This window comes from Barbus barbus (genome assembly GCF_936440315.1).
Source record: "Barbus barbus genome assembly, chromosome: 3".
Lineage (NCBI taxonomy): Eukaryota > Metazoa > Chordata > Actinopteri > Cypriniformes > Cyprinidae > Barbus > Barbus barbus.
Genome location: NC_136731.1, coordinates 40518652 through 40541087, shown reverse-complemented (window position 1 = coordinate 40541087; position 22436 = coordinate 40518652). Strand labels below are relative to the sequence as shown.

The window sequence follows — 22436 nt, the reverse complement described above, 5'->3', positions numbered from 1 at the left end:
GCGTCTCGTTCCCTTCGGGGAACCATGGTTACATACGTAACCTGAGACGTTCCCCTTCAGGAACTCAAGCTGCGTCGAAAACGCTAGGGGAACTAGATGCCCACGCCGCCAGACTTCCAAGTCCCTGCCCTGTGTGTATCCATCGGGAGCACAACGAGGGCGAGAGAAAAAAGGCCATGAGTGGCTAAAGTCGGCGGGGCCTGCGTCCCAAAGGCCATCTTCTAAGAAGTGAGTCTTGATCCCCAGGAAAGGGGAGAGCAGAGGACTCGAGGCTATGGAATAGCATCCTGATCCACCACATAGCATAAGCTCTCTGGCCGGAGGCCTCAGCCTCTGGAAGAAACCTGTACTAGGGGGTGTCTACCCACTGAAAGGCCACCAAGGAGGGCGTGGTAGGCCAATATAGCCGCCACGTAGACCCTCAGGGTGGAGTGGGTTAACCCTGCGGAAGAACAGGCCTGCACGAACTCCAGAACTGTACCAATCGGGGAGTTAGCTGGGTCGAGCTGGCAACCTCCGCACCATGAAGGGAAGAGCTTTCACTTCAGGGTGCACAGTTTCCTCGTAGAGGGAGCTCTGGATTGGAGGATGGTCTCAGCAACTTCGGTTGAAAGACCGGAAGCTAGGAGCTGTGCCTCCTCAGAGGCCACACCCACAGCTTCCACAACTCCGGGCGAGGGTGGACAATAGTGCCCCACGCCTGTGAGAGGAGATCTCTCCTGACGGGAATCTCCCTTGGAGTGCCGTCGAGGAGAGAAACAGGTCCGAGAACCATACTCAGCCCGGCCAGGGGTGCATTTCCCAAAAGCATCATTAGCTAACTATGGTCGTTAGTTCCATTGAACTCTATTGGTAACGACGGAACTTGCGACCATAGTTCCTTTTGGGAAACACACCCCAGAACGGCGCTACCAGTAGTAGACTGACCTCGTCCCGGAGCACTCTCACCAGAACTCCCGGGAGCAGAGCGATGGGGGAAAAGCGTACAGACGAAGCCTCGGCCAAGTCTGCACCATAGCATCCAGTCCCAGAGGAGCTGGAGGAGTCAGAGAGAACCAGAGGGGACAATGAGCTGACTCTATAGTCGCAAACAGGTCCACCTGTGCCTGGCCAAACACTCTCCATATCTGCTTCACCACCTAGGGGTGAAACATCCATTCCCCGGGCCTCGGCCCCTGTCTCGACAGAACGTCTGCTCCCACATTGAGATACCCAGGAATGTGCACTGCTCTTAATGAGAGGAGTTTGCCCTAGGACCACACAAGGATCTGGTGCGCCAGCTTGTACAAGGGTCGAGACCGCAGACCTCCCTGGTGGTCTATGTAGGAGACCACCGACGTGCTGTCGGTGCGCACCAACAGTACGCATCCTTTAGATCTATCGTGACAAACCAGTCCTCGGACCTGATTTGAGACACGACATGTTTGATTGTGAGCATCTTGAACTTCAGTCGCATGACTGAGTGGTCCAGCTGACGCAGATCTAAAATAGGACACAACCCTCCATCCTTCTTGGGAACTATGAGGTACCGGCTGTAGAACCCGGACTCTCTTTCGTGAGGAGGGACCACCTCGATGGCCTCCTTCCTCAACAGAGTACTCTACTTCTCATTCCATTACCAGAGCCTGCTCAGGGCCCACCTGAGTGGGATTCATCCCGTTGAATTGAGGCGGAGGAGAACCAAACTGGATTCTGTAGCCTCTCTCGACAGTAACCAGGACCCATGGAGACACATTTGTCATTAGTTTCCATGCAGCCAAATAGTCTGCTAAGGGATCCAGTCTCTCGAGACTGGCCTCTGGTGTACCCAGAGCGGCTAGCTCGGTGTCCTGGAATGGCACACTGGCAGGAGACGGCCGAACTAGCTGCTCTAGAGACCCCCGAAGGGGTGGCGAGCCTCTCAGTTCCGCTACGTTTCCGGGCGGAAGTAACTGAGAGAAGCGCTCGCTGGGGACCGCTGCGCCCTGGAACACTGGCAGGGTCGGCAGACCGATCTCCCGAGGGCACTGAGGAGAGACAGGCACCGTGTACCGCGGTGTACGCCGAACTTCCCCAGAGGGGCCTGCCCTCATGAGTTTCTGGACCATAGTATCAGGACTGCCTCAGCTGAAGTCTCCTATTGAGACGACGGTCCTCAGACCCGCATCATTTATAGGAAGACTAGACTGATAGAACCAGAGCCTGCTCAGGCAGGACCCAATGAGACGGGCACTGTGTAATACGATGTACGCCGCTCTTCCCCAGAGGGGCTGGCCCTCAGAAGTCCTGGGTCATAGGCAGCAGAACGTTTTAGCCAAAGACTATCCAGCGAGAATGACGATCCGCAGATCCGCCTTCTGCTAGAAGCCTTCGGCCCGGGAGCGCGACTCTGACTCCAATATTATCAGGAGTAGAGAAGTGACGCTCCCTAAATGAGGAGCTGGAACACGGTTGGGATCACCTCAACCTCCTCAGAGTAAGAGTGGTAAAGCATCGTGCTCTCACTCGAGAAAAGTCCCAAGAGGCTCCCATATACACATATATGTATGTGTATACATATGTACACATCTAACTTCTCCTAGTTAGGTGAAATACATTAATTCCTCAAAAATTAAATGCAGAAAGACAACCAGACGAGTGAACATGGTCTGATATGAAAAGGATTCATAATACCCAGATAGCAAGCACACTCGGGCCGATTCTGGCTGAAATGCGGCCCTGTCAGCTCAGTCTCGACATCGGTGAGAAGATAATGGGCCAGAGCCGCGCCGACTCTACAAAACACTTCTGGCTAACAGACTGCTTTTTCGAACTGGGCCGATCTCGGCTGAAAGCTGTTGTACGCACGGCAGGTCCACACTCGGTGTAGGTGTATCTACCTTCGGCCCGAGTTCGTTTTGTCACCGGCGGGCTGCTGCTAGAATGAAAGAGATCTGTGCCTAAGAGAAAGATCTGGCGGTTAATCCTGAAGAGCTTTCGGCGGCCACAGATCTCAAGAGGAATAATTCAGCTGCAAAAAGTACGTTATTTCATTTATTTACTGTTCAATCGCGTGCTGTTTGATGTTTTAAATGCCACGAAGAGTATTTAGATTGTTTCTATTAGGAGGTTTAAAATGATTGCATAATGTCAGAAAAACCGTTCGGTCATGGATATTTTGAGTGTTGATGAGTAACGTTAGGCGCAGTCTCTTTAGAAGAATAAAAATATAAAAAACCGATGAGCTGTATCCATTTCAGATGTAGCTGAGCTGTATTATTTCAGAATTAATTCGTGCTAGTGAATCATAGGAGTCGACGCCGCTGCTGGCGCCATAAATATCTATACGAGTGACTCTCTGATTTGATTAATTTAACCATTCAAATGAGTCATTTGTTTGTGAATCAAACTGAGCACACTGTTATAGCACCTGCTAAGACATATGTGCAATCTGAATTTAATAATAATATTTATCTTGTGGTAACACTGCCGTGTGGGAAGCTCTGACACAGAAAAACACTTTAGATACTTAAGAGAAAGCCGTAAAATGTAAGTGCATCATGTATGTTCTTGAATGGAGGCCTAATCTGTCTGCTGCACTAGAGCAGGGTCAGTTTTTAGAGTGAATGAAAACTTTTGAAGCATATATATGCAGTATGAAGGTACTTATTTTACCGTGGTGGGGATTATTATAAGCAAAAAAAAAATTTAATTTAATCTCAACACTTTATATATGTAATCTGACTTTTTTTTTTTACAGAAATTCTGAGCTGCTGCATGAACATTCATCAAACATATCAGGTGCGAATTCTGGGTCTGGTCTTAATGACTGTAAAAAAACTGTAATGCTTAAGATTTAATAATTACCTTACAATATACTGTATATTTATACATATATTTCAAGGCTGCAGTTTGGAAAACCTTTAATGCTGCTGAAATGGAGGTCAAGGGGACTATGAAGAGGTGGCAGATCAAAAGGACGGACTTCGGGAGGCCGACACACACTGTGAGTTTAAAAGTCCCATCTCTTTAACCTTCCATACACATGACACACAATCACATTTCTATAATTCAAATCCCTTAAAGTATTTTTATGCTGCACCAATTAGGGTAAGCAGCAACACTTCCCACAATATCTAATGTACTTGTTCATTTGTAAGAAGAATGACATTAATGCTTATATTAGTCGCTTATACTGTCTCACCCTTATTCCTAGCTTACAGTTATCATCTGATCCAGCCGGTATCCAGACCATACGGTGGACCTGCACCTAGGAACAACCACAACACATCCCTGACTGTCAGCGGAGACCATGTCAACTAGATGACAGATCCCTGTTAAGACCTCATTGATGGCCCCAGCACAGATCCTCATCAAAGACTACGAGAACCAGACAAGACCTCTGCATAGACCCTTTTTACCAGCTTCACCTCCTGGCATGATGTTTCTTCAAGCAGAAGAAGTTGGATGAAATATTCTGAATGGTATCAATCCACAATCTGACTTGTGATGCAGCCTGGAATAATCACACCATGTTCATTCGTTTGGTCAGAGGAGAACTGGTTTCCTGACTGAGCCTGGTCTTGTTTGGGTTCCTTATCACTGTTGCCTTTTGTCTTGCTTAGTTGAAGACACTTAATATTCAGCAATATTATTGACGACTACACTGACGCCATTTGATAAGAACTGAACTGAATTATGACACAATTTATATATATATATATATATATATGAAATATACAGTAAATATAATTTACTTGTTACTTTGTGGTTTAAAAAGTGTGTTAATGTTTATACTGTAGTGCACTTGTATTTGGTCATTTTATAATAAAAGCCTTTTTAATGTTTTTAAATGATTGTTTTTGTGTTTCACTGCTGAATTACATTTAGCGGTTTCTGGGCCACATTTGGCCCGGGGACCAAGCTGAGTCTCAGCCAGATCTGGCTTGAAGTGTCTGGGCCACATAAAATAATAGAAGTCACTTACAGTATGCGGGCCAGATCTGGGCCACGTCAGTAAATAAAGAGTCATTTTATAGGGTGTGGGCCGCATCTGGGCCAGAGGAAATTGTTTGAGTCGGTTTTTAGTGTGTGGGCCAGTTTTGGGCAGGGGACCCAGCCAGAATTGGGCCAGAAGTGAAGCAAGGTTGTGGCCCAGAGGTGGGCCAGACAAATTTTGCTATCTGGGTAAGAATGAGAATGACGTAATGCACGCGTGGCCTCGGCAAGGCGTGCTGCAACAGCATGCTCTCTCACTCAAAGAGGAAGAACCGCACCGCGGGCTTCCAGCCCAAAGCGAGAGTGCTAGATCTGGGGAATGCAGGTGGAGATAGGGCGAACCCGTCTCCAACCCATCCGCCAGATCCATGTTGCGATCCCCGCGATCTCACTCGCTGCCATGCCTCAGCAGTGGCGGACCGGAACCGCGAGATCTTACGGAGGGGAAAAACACAATCAGCCCTTTATCTTAGAGCTGACAGCGCGAATATAATGTCGTCATTCATAATATGCTTGTGCAAACACTGCAGCTTTACAAAGCTCATCGACGTCCTACACGTCCACCTCCTCGGAGGAAGACAGGCGGAAGAAACTCTGGCAGAAGAAACCGCGGGGCGGGCTTTCGAACACAGGGAGTGGGCGCTGGATCTGATGAGAAAGGAGGAAGATAGGGGCTCGCCCGTCTCCATTCCCTCCACCTGATCCATGTGCGAGCCCCACGAGTGCAGCCGCCGCTCTGCCTTTTCTTCTCGTTCTTCGGCAGAAGCGGGAACGGCACCGCGAGGAACGCTAGTGAAAGCTCACTCCTCAAAGAGAGCCTTCAGAGAGCAAGCAGACGCAGTGACAAACGCTCACAGCTCCCTCGAGAGCTGACTATGCGTGCTCTGCTCTCAAGCAGACCACACACGGACTGTGTGTATCCGCAGCAGTGATGTAACGTAGCAGGGAGGAACACATAGCCTATAATGCGATCTGCTCTCGCCCAAGTGCTTGCACACATTGTGAGCTTATTTCAAGTGATTGTGCTTAGGGACAAACAACACTAAATAAGACTCACAACACAGATCGACAGACAAACACACAGGGAGTAGCGGTTGCTGAATGCCAAAAAGCTGATGCCGGCTCCGCCGCACGTGCTTTTATGCTTCCTGGTCGATTACGTCACCCCCCCCGTGACGTCTCGCCCTTCCATTGGACAGATTACACACGTGATTCAGAGCGCGGTCACGCTGAAGGCTTTCCCCTAGCGTTTTCGACGCAGCTCGAGTTCCTCAAGGGGAACTATTGTTATATTATAAATATGTTTACCTTCACTCACTCACTCACACACACACACAAATATGTATCATGATGTCTGCAGTTTTTAAAGAAAGGAAGTTATCATGGCCAAACCACAAAACTTGTATTTCTGAAAAGATCAGAATTACCTCTTTAAGAATGCACCAATTCAGATATTGAACTGCGGTGTGTGTGCTTTCAGGGAAATTCACTAAAAACGAATGTGCTCTACAGTGAACAAAAATGAATTACTGTTTTCCAGGAGGATAAAACACATGCAAACTCCACCACAAACAGTTATTATGAAATATTGAAAACCTCTAATGGTTTAGTTAATCATTTGCTCCTCAGAGGAGAAGTGATGGAATAAAGCCAAAAACCTGATTGATTTAAAAGTCCGCATTCAGAGAGTGGAAACAAAACTCATGACAGAAAAAGAGAGACCGTCCAGAACTCATTTCTCTTCATATCAGACACATCAGTTGATAGCCATCAGAAAAGACCATCAAGCAGTCTGAGAAAGATGATAGAATGATCATCCAGAGGAAACGGCAGACCGTAGGAAGTTTCAATTCATAAAGCTGTTGGGTTTTGTCACCTTTTGCTCCTCTCAGTGGCAAAGAAGAGGACAACTAAGTAAAGTGAAGTTGACAGAGTGAATCGGGTTCATCAGTACAATCCATCATTGCTTGTGGTGTGCAATGAATCCTAAATACTTCCCTTTCCCTCCCATAAGACCTGAGCTGCAGCTAGTGACTACTAGTAGCTAGGGAAAAAAGCACACATTAGCAAGTGAAATGCCACTTCCTGTCTATATGTAATGTAAAAAGCACAGTATTTGTTGTTAGTGTAACATGCATCACAATTTTTTCAACATATAGACAAACTCGACTCTTCACCACAAAAACGGCAAGTTTTCATCCTTTTCTGATGTTCCTCAACAATCCAGTCCCACACAAGGCATGCTGGGAGCTGTAAATCCACTGCTCAGTTTCAGCAACAATCATTATTAATGAAGTCCCAAACAAACGGATTAAGTTAACTTCCATTTTACAAAATTAAATGGACTGAACGTACTGAAATTATATTATGACAAAATGTTCAAGAATTGTTTTGCAGTAGCTCATTTTAATTAAATTAATTAAACAAGAAGCAAAAATAATTTGTTTTTTAAACGGGACTTCCAATCTCCTCTAAATTATTGGCTCTCTATCAGGTGGCATGGGCCCACTATAGGCAAACATCCAAGTCGCAGAATGAATTGGATGTCATTCAATTAACTTAATTAGATGCTAGATGTTCTCCCAGCTGAATCTTTCCAACATTTCTTGCTTTTTCAGCTCTTTGTTGCCCCTGTGCCAACTTTTTTTATACCTGTTGCAGGCATCAAATTTCAAATTTAGTGGATAAAAGTGTAAAATTTCTCATTTTAAACATTTGTTATGTTCTATTGTGAATAAAATATTGGCTCATGTGATTTGAAAGAGAAAAAGAGCAGCTGGAACATTCACTTAAATAACTCTTTTTGTCTTCCACAGACAATAGAAAATAGCACGGCTTTGGAATTAAAGAATATAAACATTTTTTTCTGAGTTAAATCATACAAAACTGTAGCCACACCAACACTGCAAATATGTTTTTAATATATATTCTCCTTTCACTGAATCAGTGTTTTCATGAAGTCAGCTGAATCTCCAAACTATGAATGCTCTGTAAGAAAAGATTTAGACTTAATCTGATCTAGATTTCTTCTCTGAGTCTGTGCGAGCAGCCTGGACAGCTCCCTTCCACCTGGTGTTTAAACAAAACTCACTTTTAAACCTCAGTTGTGCGTCGGGTCGTTAAACTCGTGCTGTTCAGAGAAACCGCAATGCGGTTAGTAGTCCAGTTCTGCTCAAGGTGAGAGATCCCACGAGCTGGGAATGTCAGATTGTCATTACCGTCAATTACATGGGCTACGGGGCACGGATGCTCACGGAGAACTCAGTGTGTGCGTGTCTGTAGTCCTGCAGTTAAAACTCGTTAACACCCTTCAGCGCATTTCTCTGCTGTTAATGATGTATTATTATCCAAACCGCACTAGACTCGGGGGAAGGAGCCTTTTGATGTTTAAACTCTTCAGTGCTTGTCCTTGTCTCATTCTGTCTCTCATTGGCTTTATTGGATCAATACAGGAGAGCGTCAGAAAGTGTCTCTATCTATTCCCCTTCCTTTCTTCCCTGTAATATATGGCCTCAAAAAATACTAAGCCACACTTTTGGCCTTTTCACACTTGAAAATGTTAACCTAAGGCCATTTCACCAAGTAGATTTGCTCTATTGCCATAGTGCCAGAATGGCACTCAATTGTGTGCCATTGAAGAACCTTTAAGTGAATAGTTCTTAAAAGAACCATGTTTTTCTTGATGTGAAGAACATTTTCTTGGCTGATAGCAGAGTGGCGCAGCGGAAGCGTGCTTGGCCCATAACCCAGAGGTCGATGGATCGAAACCATCCTCTGCTAAGAGGTTTGTGGGAAGTCGTGGCCTAATGGTTAGAGAGTCGGATTCGTAATCCAAAGGTTGCGGGTTCGAGTCTCAGGCTGGCAGGGATTGTAGGTGGGGGGAGTGAATGTCCAGCGCTCTCTCCACCCTCAATACCACGACTGAGGTGCCCTTGAGCAAGGCACCGAACGCCCAACTGCTCCCCGGGCGCCGCAGCATACAGTAAATGGCTGCCCACTGCTCCGGGTGTATGTTCACGGTGTGTGTGTGTTCACTGCTGTGTGTGTGCACGTTGGATGGGTCACCATACTTGGCAGTATGTCACTTCACTTCACTTCATTTTAATAATCTAATGAACCTTTTGTTGAATGGAAAGGTCCGATGGATGGTAAAGGTTCTTCATGGAACCATGGATTTTTTTTAGTATGTAGAATGAAAAGCCCCTTAAAACCCCCATAAAATGACAAATAGGCACAGTTGTATTTCCTATTAATACAGGAAGTTTGGGAGAGAATGTGTAGGATGAGTCATCAAATTTTTTTGGTCCATTTCCCAGAAGCAAAAGGCTGTATAACTTCTAAATGTGTATCAGCTAAATGTGAATTTTGTCAACTTTTGAGTACACTAGCTTATAAATGGCTTCAAAGTTAATAGACATGGACTAAAAGCTACAAAAATCCCATTCTGATTTCACGAGGCCTTTAAAATGCATTAGTGTCATTATTTTAAAAAGAGATCACACAAGCACAATATTTTACTGAAAGAATTATATGGCTTCAAATGATAAAACAAGTAATCTACTATGCAAAAATTAAATGTTAAAGTGAAAGTATTCTGTCATCATTTACTCACCTTCATGTTTCCAGTCCTGTATGACTCTTTTTCTTCTGTGAAACATAATATTTTGAAAAATGTTGGGGTCCAAATAACATTGCATGGACAAAAAACTCTGGGACATTTATCCAAATTATTTTCTTTTGTGTTCTGCAGAAGAAAGTAAGTCATGAGGGTAAGTAAATGATGATGACATTCTCATTTTTGGGTGGAGTATCTGTTTTTGCTTTTCAGGGCCCCTTTAGATATTAAGCTGAACTCCTAACTCCTGTATCGAGTGTTGCACTGACGTTGCATTAGCATTAGAGACAAGTTCATTGATCCGTGTCACAATGTTCTGTACTGCTCCGATTTATCCGCTCAGGAATAGCACAGCTTGATTCAGGTGTGTCCTTGTCAGACAGATTGTGGATCTCTTACAGGTCTGGAATGCCTTCTGCTAAACCAGGACACTCAAACCCAAAACACATTCAGCTGCTGGTCAACTTAGTGGCTGTTAGCATGTGTGTGTGTGTGTGAGAAAATAAACAGACCATCTGGTGTTAAGCTTTTTGCTGGGGACGCACATGTGAAACTGTTATATTTGTGCTAAAGTCTAACTTTGAAATCATTTTAGGGGTTACATCAGAAATATGATTTCCTTGATCTTTTGAAGGAGTTTGAGGTGCTATATAAACATACCGTACTTTTCAATCCTGAAAACCTCTTAATCAGTCCAAAAATACTTGGATGGAAATGGAAAAAAAAATACTAATTGTAAAATTGTTGGATTGCTGGCATGAAAAGTAAATATATTTATCTGAGATGTCTGCCCTGAATACTGAAAAGCTTATATTTTCATGTCAATTCGATGAATAAGCTCTAAATAAATTGGATGCATAAAAAGAAAAGGTTAATGCACAACGTTCAAAGAAAAAAAAATCTTCAAGAATGTGTATTAAGACTCAAGGACATTAATAAAAATGCATTGCTTTTGATGAAGATAGATAGATAGATAGATAGATAGATAGATAGATAGATAGATAGATAGATAGATAGATAGATAGATAGATAGATAGATAGATAGATAGATAGATAGATAGATAGATAGATAGATAGATAGATAGATTTAGGTATCACAAATCCATTTTAATATATCAAAACAATGGTTTTATAGTAAATTGTAATGTAAAATATTACAAATTGTCAATTGTCTTCATTTTGCTATATCCTATGTTTGGAGTCATGATTTTTTTTTATATTTATATGTATATTTCTTAAATATAAAATTATTTAAATGCACAGTATGACCCCCCCCCTCCCCCTTTAAACATTTAGGATGGCAAGATAAACCACTGCTGAGTTGAATCAGTTAATCATTTTTCCACATTGCTGCTACTGCAGAGCACAAGTTTGAGAAACAGAGGAATATTCTCTCATCAATTATGGATGGATGGAGGAGGAGAGGTGCCATGGAACAAGCGATGCGGTTTTCTTGGGACGGTAAAAATAAAGACATAATAAAATGACTTCGAAAGAAAGGCCTGTATTTCCTGCACATAATGAAACGACCCTGAGCAAGATGTCCAAGGAATGGGAGCATAGTCAACAAAAAATAAATGACTGGGGGACAAAGAGATGGTCAAATTTAGATAAATAGATTTGTGCGAGCAATTACAGAATTTTTTTGAGTAGGACAGAACATTTTCCTGAATGCGTGTATGTGTTTTTAGAGATAAGGGCTCAGGAGAAGAATGAACCTTGCTCTCCAGTGAAAGAGGCTGAGAGGAGAAAGAGAAACAGGCTATGGGGTATTTTATTAAAGAAGAGGAAGATTTAAAAAAAGATGAAATATCATTGGGCTATAAAGTGCATTTGCATCAAGAAGGTCTACAATTCCTGAAGAAACATCTCAAATCCAGTTTCAAATCCTGTCTCTATGGCGGCTTACAGGAAAGGAAGTTTGAATGGGACCACAGAACATTTTGAGCCAATCACCCAAGCTGTAAATGTCTTCTAAAGTCGTGACGTATTGTCAAGTATGGTGACCCATACTCGAAATTGGTGCTCTGCGTTTAACCCATCCAAGTGCACACACACAGCAGTGAGTAGTGAACAAATCCACACACACACACACACACACCGTGAACACACACCCGGAGCAGTGGGCAGCCATGCTGCAGCGCCCGGGGAGCAATTGGGGGTTCGGTGCCTTGCTCAAGGGCACCTCAGTCGTGGTATTGAGGGTGGAGAGAGCGCTGGACATTCCCTCCCCCCACCTACAATTCCTGCCGGCCGGGGGCTCGAACTCGCAACCTTTCGATTACGAGTCCGACTCTCTAACCATTAGGCCACGACTTCCCCAAGGCCACGACTTCGTCTAATCAAATATCTTCTGACTAATCATTTTGGAACCCAAAGAACTCACTGCTTAACTATATGAGAGATTGTTTCTGGCACAGAATAAAAGAATAAAAGGTATTAGTGAGTTTTTCCTCTCACAATTCAGACTTTTTTCTTGCAATTGTGATTCTCACAACTCAGAATTGCCAGATCTTGCAATTCTGAAATTTTCCCCCTCAGAATTCTACATTTTGAGTTTAAATCTCACATTTCTACGGAGCCCCTTAGAGCTCATGGTGGTGGAAATATTTTGGGGTGGGTGAAAAAAATTGGGGGTGGGAGGAAAAAATATTTTTCAAATCTTTTGCGTTTTCAAAGCTTCAATGTACTGTCATTATGAAAGAAATTTATTATTGTTTATTTTAACAAATAAGTTCTTGTTAAAAACTAACCAAAATTAAAAATAATTTGCTTATTATTTCCATACAGGAGAGACTTGGTGATGGAAATATATCGGCATCGGGATCGGCTACGAGTTGAAAAATATCGGCATATCAGATATCGGCAAAATCCAATATCGTGCATCCCTAAATGTGTGTCGATCTCCAGTGTTCCCTAATGCATTTTTGCACATAAATGGAATGAAATATATAGAACATATAGATATGTTAGCTGGCTTACTTAACCATGATATACACTCTTAAAAACAAAATTTCTTTATTGGCAGAAAAGGTTCCAAAAAGAACCTTTACCATCCACGGAATCTTTTCATTCCACAACGGGTTCTTTACTGTGGAAAAGGGTTCTTTAGATTATTAAAATGTTCTTCACACTAAGGAAAAGACTTTTAAGAACAGTTCACTGAAAGGTTCTTTGGGGAACCAAAACTGGTTCCCAATATTAACATTTTGGCTGTTTATTAGTGCTTATAAAGCATATATTCTGCATGACCATTCTACATCCCTAATTCTACACAATACCTAAACTTAACAACTACCTTACTAAAGGTCTCTGCACACTGAGTCCGAAATTTCCGCACGTTAAAAAATAAATACGACCTCATGTTGTCAATCACGTTTGCACACTGCCTCCGAAACTTTCGTTGAAATGTCAAAAAAAATTCGGATCAGGTTGGTTTTTTTGCGTTTTCGCATCCGTAGCATGTATTTTTATAGGAAAGGATGGGGAATACGAAAAAAACAGAAAAACGCATACGAAAATTTCGGACTCGTGTGCAATAGCCTTAACTATTAATAACCAGCAAATTAGGAGTTAATTGAGGCAAAAGCCATTGTTAATGGTTTACTAATAGCGATAATTGAACCTTAAAATAAAGTGTGACTGAACAATGAATTTCCCTAGCGACAATCCTAAACCTTGATGACAGAAGGGGAAAATATTAGTCCACTCTAACAAAGATTTTTTTAAATGTATTTGTGATGTATGTGTTGTTTGTGAAATAAAAATACTCAACAACAAAGCAACTTCTGAATGGCTGTTTTTGCATTAAGATGGTGTAGTTATAACATCTACCAGCAGTGGCTAACTGGACCAGGCCAACCAGCCAAAACGTGACTCCTTGCGAGAAACAGGCAATAGAATTCATGAAGCAGAAGACAAAGAGGAAATAGCTTTGGGTAAATGAAAGATGTGTGTATATATAAATGTGCCTAATGCGTCAACAGGAGTGATAGCTTTGTCAGTTTCCCCTTTCTCAAGTTCAGTCTTGCATGAGCCTCATTGCATGCTGCAGGATTCCCACAATGCATCACTGCCTCAGGGCAATATGCTCCTCCAAACTAGCTCTGCCATCCACACACACTCCATTTATCCTTTCATCTGTCCATTCGTGCTGTTGTATGTCTATTCATGCTTCACACTAAGAACTCCTTTTTGAGTTTCTGTGTTAACACAAGCACAAAAATGCATGTCTTGTTCACTTGAGGGACAAATCAAAAAGGATTTTCTTAGAATTTTAATATTAATTTAAAAATATTCTTGTAACTTGTAACCTGAGAGCTTGAGTGTATCAAATTCCACTCACATATATAAATCACCTGTACACACACACACACACACACTCTCTTCTGTGAGACTGACCTTTGAGTTCAGCTAGTCTTCTGTTGCTGGATACAGAAGTTCAAAACTAGAACTAGACCCGGTGCATTGAAGATTGCACTTCAAAAACGCATTTGTAATACCTGACCACCATCTTATGTGTGTGCGTATGTGTTTGCGTCAAAATATCAATGATTTGACCTTTGGTGATATTACAGGTGACATTAGGTGTGTCAAAAACACTTCAAGCTGAGGAGAATTCCCTAAAAATAAAACATGTAAAAATATTGGACACTTAAATTATTTTGAAAAATGTCAGAATTAGGGATGCATAATATTACATTTCTGGTATAAGCTGATAATTATTTTATGTTATGTTCTGATAAATGGCCAATATTAAAATTCCATACAATTTTGTAAATTTAGACAACTAAAACTAAAATTGTATATTTTTTAAAAGTGAATTTATGCACAACACCATTATAATGTATTGTATGAAAGATAGATATTCATTTTAAGATTTAAAGAACATAACGTTAAACAGTGTTATTAAATTATTTGCATTTTTAAAGATGAACTTCATGTGAATAATAGATGTTGATAAAAAAATCTAAATATAAAAAAAGGGGGAAGTGATCATGCACAACTAAATATCCAATACTGGCCATAGTTAGATATTTCTCCAAAAATATTCTTAGAAATGAGACAATCTGATACTTACAGTATTTGAGTCTCAGTGAGATTAAATGGAAATCAAATTGAGAATTTAGCTTAAGGGCCAGATTTACCAAACAGGGCAAATTAGCATTAGAGCGCAATTCCATAAAAATACAGATGGGAGGGGAACATTCTGTGTTTGATTCTGACAATTCTGATAATGTGCACATTAAAGGTGCACTTCACAAGTTCGCCTGCACAGCCAGTCCTGATGGTTAATGGTAAACATTGCCGAGGTTGTGTTGTTTCTTCTTAAAAGGTGAGTAGAGTTGGTTTTGCATTGTTTCACACAAATTATCTGTGTTAGCTTTTGTTTGATTATGCTTGTGTGTCATCTTCACTTGTTTCCACGATCATCGTTGCCATGGTTGTTTACATGTGAGGCGGAGATATCAAAATAGGGGCGAATCATTTGTTTTGATGCTTTCAAATATCAACATCGTTTGGCAAAATTCACTTAGTGCACCTTTAAAGAACACAGAAGCAGTCAAACCATTCCCATAATGACCAGCGCCATCTACCAAGAGCAGTGCAAATTACCGCCTGGTTTAAGACATGCTTTTTTTTGGGGGGGGGGGGGGGGGGGCTTTAAATAATGGCGCAAATACCAGTAATTTGACGAGCGCAAACTTTAGTAAATCACATTGCATGATTCATTTCAATACTCCACTCCCATAAATTTTGCTTCTGAAAGGGAAACACCTACAAATGCATATTCAATAAGGTCAGGCGCAAAAATGACTCCTGACCTGGTCCTTGTCCACGCCTTTTCAGTGCTAATTCTTCACTGCGTGTCTTTAGTAAATCCTGACAGTACTATTTTAAAGCCAAAAGATGGTTTGCGCTGGCTCAAGCTGTAACAAAAACTCTAGGAATAATGTAGAAACTGTGGTTATCATTGTAAATATTTGAAGAGTTGCAACATATGCTACTAATAATCACATTCCTAAAAGAAAGAAAGCAATAAACAAATAAATTAAGTAATTTAATTAATTAGATGTTTAATGGTTATTTGATTGAAGTGACTCTCGGAAAACAGGTTGTTGGAGGACAGTATGCGACAAATGTCAATTTCTTGCAAAACAGATTCTGGGTTTGCTGCCAAAGTCATTAGTGGATCCTTCAGAGTTTTGGATCTGTGAGGAACAGTGCTTTTTGAAACATCAGATTCATTTACATTTTTACATAATGTGCATGTTTATGCACCCATTTGTATCTATTGACATTGACACTTTGGTATTTTATTGAGAACAGGAGCCACTGATGAGGTTACTTTGTTATCTGTGCTGGCAAACACACTCGCCCCTTTTAATTACAGCAATAACAGTAAATAATTGGCAATTACGAACATCTCTTGGACACAGAAGACTTTACCAAAGCTTTCTGCTCATTAAGAGGGGGATTTATGTGTCTGTTAGCACTTGAGATCAATACATGTACACACATAACTCTCATTATTATAAGCATAATGGCTGTGTTGCTCTCAACTGCAACACATAATTGCTGCCAACAACCAATGACCGCCAAAATCAGAGTCCAAAGTAAACTTTTTATGAATGAAACTTAAAAAAACATGTTTGTAAGCATGGTACATTGTAGGCATGTTATTTAAGAAACGGAAGAACATTGAGGTTCGAAAACCCTTTCCTTCACCACAATCAACCTCAGAACCATCTAATCCTGAACCGGACCAGTCTGAACTGGTTTTAAAGGGGAAGTTATCATATGTCCCACTTCAGAAACAGCTGTGGCTTGTTGTGCAATGCAACTTTCAATGCTCTGCTAATTCATCTCTCTTTGTGCCATCTTAAACTATTAATTTCTTTAATTCACGCACTCCTCACCTCCATTCTAGTTCATTCATTCCTTTTCTCCTGTCCTCTATTCTTCCTTTACGACCTTGTTTCTCCGCAACCCAGCAGACTGCTTGCTCGCTCTTTCTTTTCCTCGCTATTTCCATTCTTGTCATGTCCACAGCTTATAGTGTGAAAAAAGAGGACCAACATAAAATCAGTATTCTCCTCATGTCTGGTGCAACGTGTGTGTGTGTAAGAGTACGAGTGTGTGTGTGTGTGTGTGTGTGTGCTGGAGGGGACTGTTGTTCGCCGTTTAAGAATCCTTGAAAATAGAATTAGTTGAGGAGTCCCTCTGCAGTCAGCAAATCTTCAGTGTAAGACACACGAATCAACACGAAAACAACAATTCAGCAGTAATACCCTCAACATGTTAAAATGAGCTTAAAGGAAGTGTAATTAGTAGCCTCAGATGGGATCTGCAGATGTTTTGCCATTTTCTGTGCTGATTTTGAGAGAAAACCTGTGGAACGGAATGGTTCATTCTAAACTGTTGTGAGCATTTACATACGTCATGAACACAAAAGGAGAAATTCTCAAGTGCTGGTTGCTCGTTTCCATGCATAAACGTGGGACTGAAGATTTCATGTTTCAAAAAGCTTGTAAATGTGCCATAAAAGTCGCCCATGCAACTATACAATTACATTCCAAGCCTTCTGAAGTCATACAAGAGCTTTGTGTGACAAACAGAGCAATACAATTGTATTCATTGATAATATTCCTGCTGCCCATTGTGAACGGATCATTGAGTCAGTGAGTAGAAATTGAGAACCAGTTCAGTCAATTTGTGAATGAATCTTTTAGACAGGATTTGTAAATCATTCAGACACATTTTCTGAAAAATTCTGATTCAAATAAATGATTCATATAGAAATCAGACACTGCTGTGACTGCATCATTAAGTCAGTGAGTTGAAATTGACAACAGACTCAGTCTGATTTGTGAAAAAAATCATTCAGAGCAGTTTTGTGAACTGAATGATTCATGGAAATATTTGACTCAAAAGAACAAATCATTTACAAACCAACAGCTATGAAATTGAGAATAGATTAACAGATTCTGCGTTGCAAATTAATAATTCAGACAGGTTTTGCAAATCAGCAGGTTCATAGAAAGAGCTGAGTCAAAAGAATGATTCATTTAAAAATCAGACATTGCTGTCATTGGATCATTAAGTTAAAACTGAGAACAGATTCAGCCCGATTTGTGAACTGAATAGTTCACTGAAAAATCTGCCTCAAAAGTAAACTAATTCACAAATCGGAGAGTTACTGTGATTGGATCGTTTAGTCAGTAAATTGAAATTGTGAACAGTGTTACGAATCCGGTCCATGGTCCTCCGTCTAATTGCCACAAGAGGTCGTCCATCCATTATATTGACTCTCACACCACACAGACTGTTACACATCACCCTGGACTGCATTTCCCATCATCCATTGCACTGATTACACACAGCTGTAACCAATCACATGCTCACCTGAAAGCTATTACACACACTATATAACACCCACTCAGAGCCTTCTCAGATCGCTGAGTATCGTTTGCGCATTGCTTGCCTCTTCTATTACTGTTTGCTGTGTATCGACCCATTTACATTTATGCATTTAGCAGATGCTTTTATCCAAAGCGACTTACATTCAAGTTACAGTTTTTAAATTTTATCAGGTCTTGCTTGTTTCATGACCACCCCTTTAAATAAAAGCATGCAGATGGATCTGCACATCTCTGTTGCCCCGTTAATTAATTAATTAATTAATTATTTAGACAGGTTTTGTGAATCAACCAGTTCACAGACAGATTCGACTCAAAAGAATGATTCATTTACGAAACAGACATTGCTGCCATTGGATCATTACGTTAGTGAGTTAAAACTGATTTAGTTCGATTTGTAAACGGGTATTTATACAGGTTTTGTTATTATGAAAGGTTAAATGAAAAGATTTGACACAAAAGAACGACTTTTTCACAAATCAGGCATCACAGGGACTGGATCCTTGAGTGAGTGAGTTAAAACTGAGAACAGACAGACAGGTTGTGTTAATCAACCAGTACATGACTCAAAACAATGACTCATTTACAAACTGAACATCTTTACATTCCCTCAAGAACACATCATATAGAGCTAAAGCAAATCTTTCAGTGAATGTTTTCAGTTCTTACACAAATCTATCATAAGATTTCAGAAAACTTTAAAATTAGTCTTTTACACATCACTTTTATGGTACTATTTAATAAAACATGGTATTTTTATGAATGACATGCACTCCAAGAGCTTTCTGCAAAGTTTAAGTCGGGTCTATTTAGCATATAGACACCAGCACAGAAGACATTCTGAAGATAAACACATGCATATACACAGCGTGCATGTGTTTAGCCATGAAAAAGTTCATTTTCTTTGCCATTTTTATAGCTAAGACAGCGAGAGACAGATAGAGAGGGCCTGTATCGGTATCAAGGGCACTAGAGCTCTTGTCTGCTTCTTACAGCGGTTCAGATTTTGCAACATAAATCTACACAAACACACACACTCATACACACAGTTGCTTTACACTCTAGTGGCCAGCCTGAGCCTGAGGCAAAAACAGTGCGCTTAGTGCCTCATAGAGAACTGCAGTATGAAAGAGAGAGAGGACTTACATCTCATGGTCGTACAGGACGTAAATGAAAGTAATGAGCTATATATGCAGTCTCAAACACACACACACGGAGTAATACGGTAATAATGGCCTCTTACTGTAATTGCCCAGAGCCCTGGGGGTATTAAAGCACTATTCGGCCTAATTAAGTCACTTCATTGCACACCGTGAACATTTCTGGCTATCCCAGAATTCACTGGTTTCGAGCGGTACAGTACACGTTTGTGCCTTGTCTGTTTTTGGCAAGGAGCAAAATGACCTTCAGAATTGCAGTGCGCCCTCAGGATTGGTGTGTTTGATTGGTCTGGCACAAATTATGAGGATTCTGGTTGGTTCTTGGTTTCTGGAGAATATTGAGAGCATTGTGGTTGTTTTTGCTTGCATGTAAATGCATATGCTCCAAATATTCAGATTAGAGGTCATCAATATTATTCAACAACAGAGCCTGTTAGTTTCTGCCAAACCTGTTTCTGCCACAGAATATACAGTGCCCTCCAAAAGTATTGGAACAGTAAAGACAGATTTTCTCTGTTGGCTGTGGAGTCACTTACAAATATGATTAAAAGATGAATATGAGACACAACATTTTATTATTGGGTGATTCAACACACAGATGTTTTAGCAGCTAAGAAGTTCAGCACTTTTATAGTTTCATCCCTCTATCTGATGTGAGCATAAGTATTGGAACAGTTGCCTCACAGCTCTTTCTAAGTGATCAGCTGTGTCCTGTTGCATTAATTCTTCAGATATTAAATGCAGGGAATGTGTCGTATCAGTTATATCCATTACTTCTGCATTCTGAATCTTGCATTCGATGATGACACAAACAAACCAGGAAGAAGACGAGGGAGCTGACTTTGAGAGAAAAGCAAGCAATTTGGATGCTAAAAGAAAAGAGGAAGTCAGTTAGAGCTCTAGCAAAAATAAAGGGCATGGAGAAATCAAGAGTTTGGAAACCACCAGCGACACCAGCAACCAACAACGACCTGATCGGCTGAGAAAACAACAGTGATGGGAAAGCAATGATCCCAAGCATACAGCCTCATCTGTAAAGTATGGTGGAGGTGGTGTCATGGCATGGGCATGCATGGCTGCCTCTGGAACAGGCCCTCTCAACTTTACTGATGACTTAATGTATGATGACAGTAGCAGAATGAATTTGGAAGGGTACAAAACCATCTTGCCTACCAATATTCAAGAAAATGCCACCAGATTCATTGGGAAGTGCTTCATATTGCGTCAGGACAGTGACCCAAAACACCCTACCAGTTCGGTCAAGGAATTTATAAGGGCAAAGAAATGGAAAGTCTTAGATTGCCCAAATCAATCTCCAGATTTAAATCTGATTGAACATGAATTTCACAGCTGAAGAGGAGAGTAAAGGCAGAAACTCTCCAAAACAAGCAACAATTGGGATTGGCTGCATTAAAGGCTGGGGAAAGTATTTCAAAGGATGAGACCAAGAGTCTGGTGATGTCTATGGGTCACAGACTCACTGCTGTGATTGTGCGCAAGGGATCTGCAACTAAATAATAGCTGCCTATGTTCAACTGTCCCAATTCTTATGCTCACATCAATGAGTGGGATGAACTCTAAAAGTGCTGTTATTTTTATTTGGTAAAACATCTATGTGTTGAAACGGCTAATAATAAAATGTGACATCTTTTAATCATATTTGCAAATGTCTTGACTCCACAGCCAACAGAGCAATTTTGTCTTTACTGTTCCAATACTTACTGAGGGGATTATATATATATATATATATATATATATATATATATATAATAAAGGTAATTGTGACTTTTTGTTAGTTTATATCTCACAATTCTGTCTTATGAGATAAACAAGATTTTTATTGCAAAGGTAATTGCATTTTTTTTCCCCTCATAATTCTGACTTTTTTTTCACAGTTGCAAGTGTATGTCTTACAATTTTTGCAATTATGACTTTATATCTTGCAATTCTGAAAAAAAGTCATATAAGCTAATAACTGAAAGAAAATCAGAATTGTGAGAAAAAAGTTACAAATTTTACCTTTTTATTTTATTTATTCCATTGCATAAACAAGCTTCCATATTAAAGAGATTGAGATCACCCACTGGAGGGGGGGAAAAAAAACCTTTTGAAAAACATTAATTGTAAAGACAAAACACACCAAGTGAACCCTTTAAACATTTGATTCAGCTAGAAAGGAACCAAATTCATTTGTCCCTTGGTGCATGTGAATCATTGCCATTGGTTCTGTGAGAGTAGGGGGGTCAGACGACAGGATAATAAGGCTAATTATATCTCGGAGGACAAATCAAAACTAATCTTGATTCAGCGGGGGACCGAATCACAGTTAGTACTGACTCTGAGGCAGTATCCTTAACCTCTGGAACTCTATCAGACAAAAAGGACTTGGGAAATTTTTCTACTCCCCACAGGGTGAAGACATGAAATCCTGCTGGTCGCCAGATTGAAGTTGCGAGTTCAGCTGTTGTGACTTCTATTATTTTGCCCTTTAGGTTCACGTGTCCCTTGAGATCAACCGGATTTCTGAGATGACAAAGCAGAGATACTGTAACTGAAAACCGCTATTCAGTGAAAAGCAAAGGAACGCGCTCTCCCTCTCCTTTTCTGCTGACTGAACGAATTGAACTGATTGACCTCTGCAATAAAGACAGAAAGAGAATGAGTCTGCATGTGCTGCATAATATATATATATATATATATATATATATATATATATATATATATATATATATATATATATGTATATATATGTATGTATGCGTGTGTGTGTGTGTGTGTGTGTGTGTGTGTGTGTGCAAATTAATACTATTATTCAGCAAGGACACATAAAATGTATCAAAAGTGACGGTAAAGTGACAGACCTTGCATAAATGTTACAAAAGATTTCCATTTCAAGTAAATGTGGTCCTTTTATTAACCTTTCTATTCATCAAAAATGTTTGTGAGCAGCAAATCAGCATATTAGAGTGATTTCTGAAGGATCATGTGACACTGAAGACTGGAGTTATGATGATGAAAATTCAGCTTTGCATCACAGGAATAAATGACATTTTAAAAAACATGAAAATAGAAAACCGGCATTTTAAATTGTAATAATATATAACACTGTTCCTGTTTTTACTGTATTTTTGATCAAATAAATGCAGCCTTGGAGAGCATAAAAGCCTTCTTTCAAACAATGACAAATTCCCAGCTGCTTTTCAAGGAATGTGCACAAATTTAGGGCATATCACTATGTATTTAAGAACATCCAAAAAGCTAAATAAAGAAGAGTGCAAGTAATAA

The 22436-nt window shown here is 40.6% G+C and overlaps 1 protein-coding gene across 3 annotated transcripts in view; it reads right to left on the bottom strand.

The window, feature by feature from the left end:
- LOC306845345 (parvalbumin-7-like) overlaps positions 1 to 22436 on the bottom strand; it is a 50376-nt gene that overhangs the window by 14204 nt on the left and 13736 nt on the right. Inside the window, exon 1 of one of the 3 annotated variants that reach the window (XM_079378084.1) lies at positions 16492 to 16744. The exons of the other annotated variants lie outside the window; for them this stretch is intronic. The gene's annotated coding sequence lies outside the window, so the exon portion shown is untranslated. Of the gene's footprint in view, positions 1 to 16491; positions 16745 to 22436 lie in introns of those variants that run through there. 3 annotated transcript variants of the gene reach the window in all.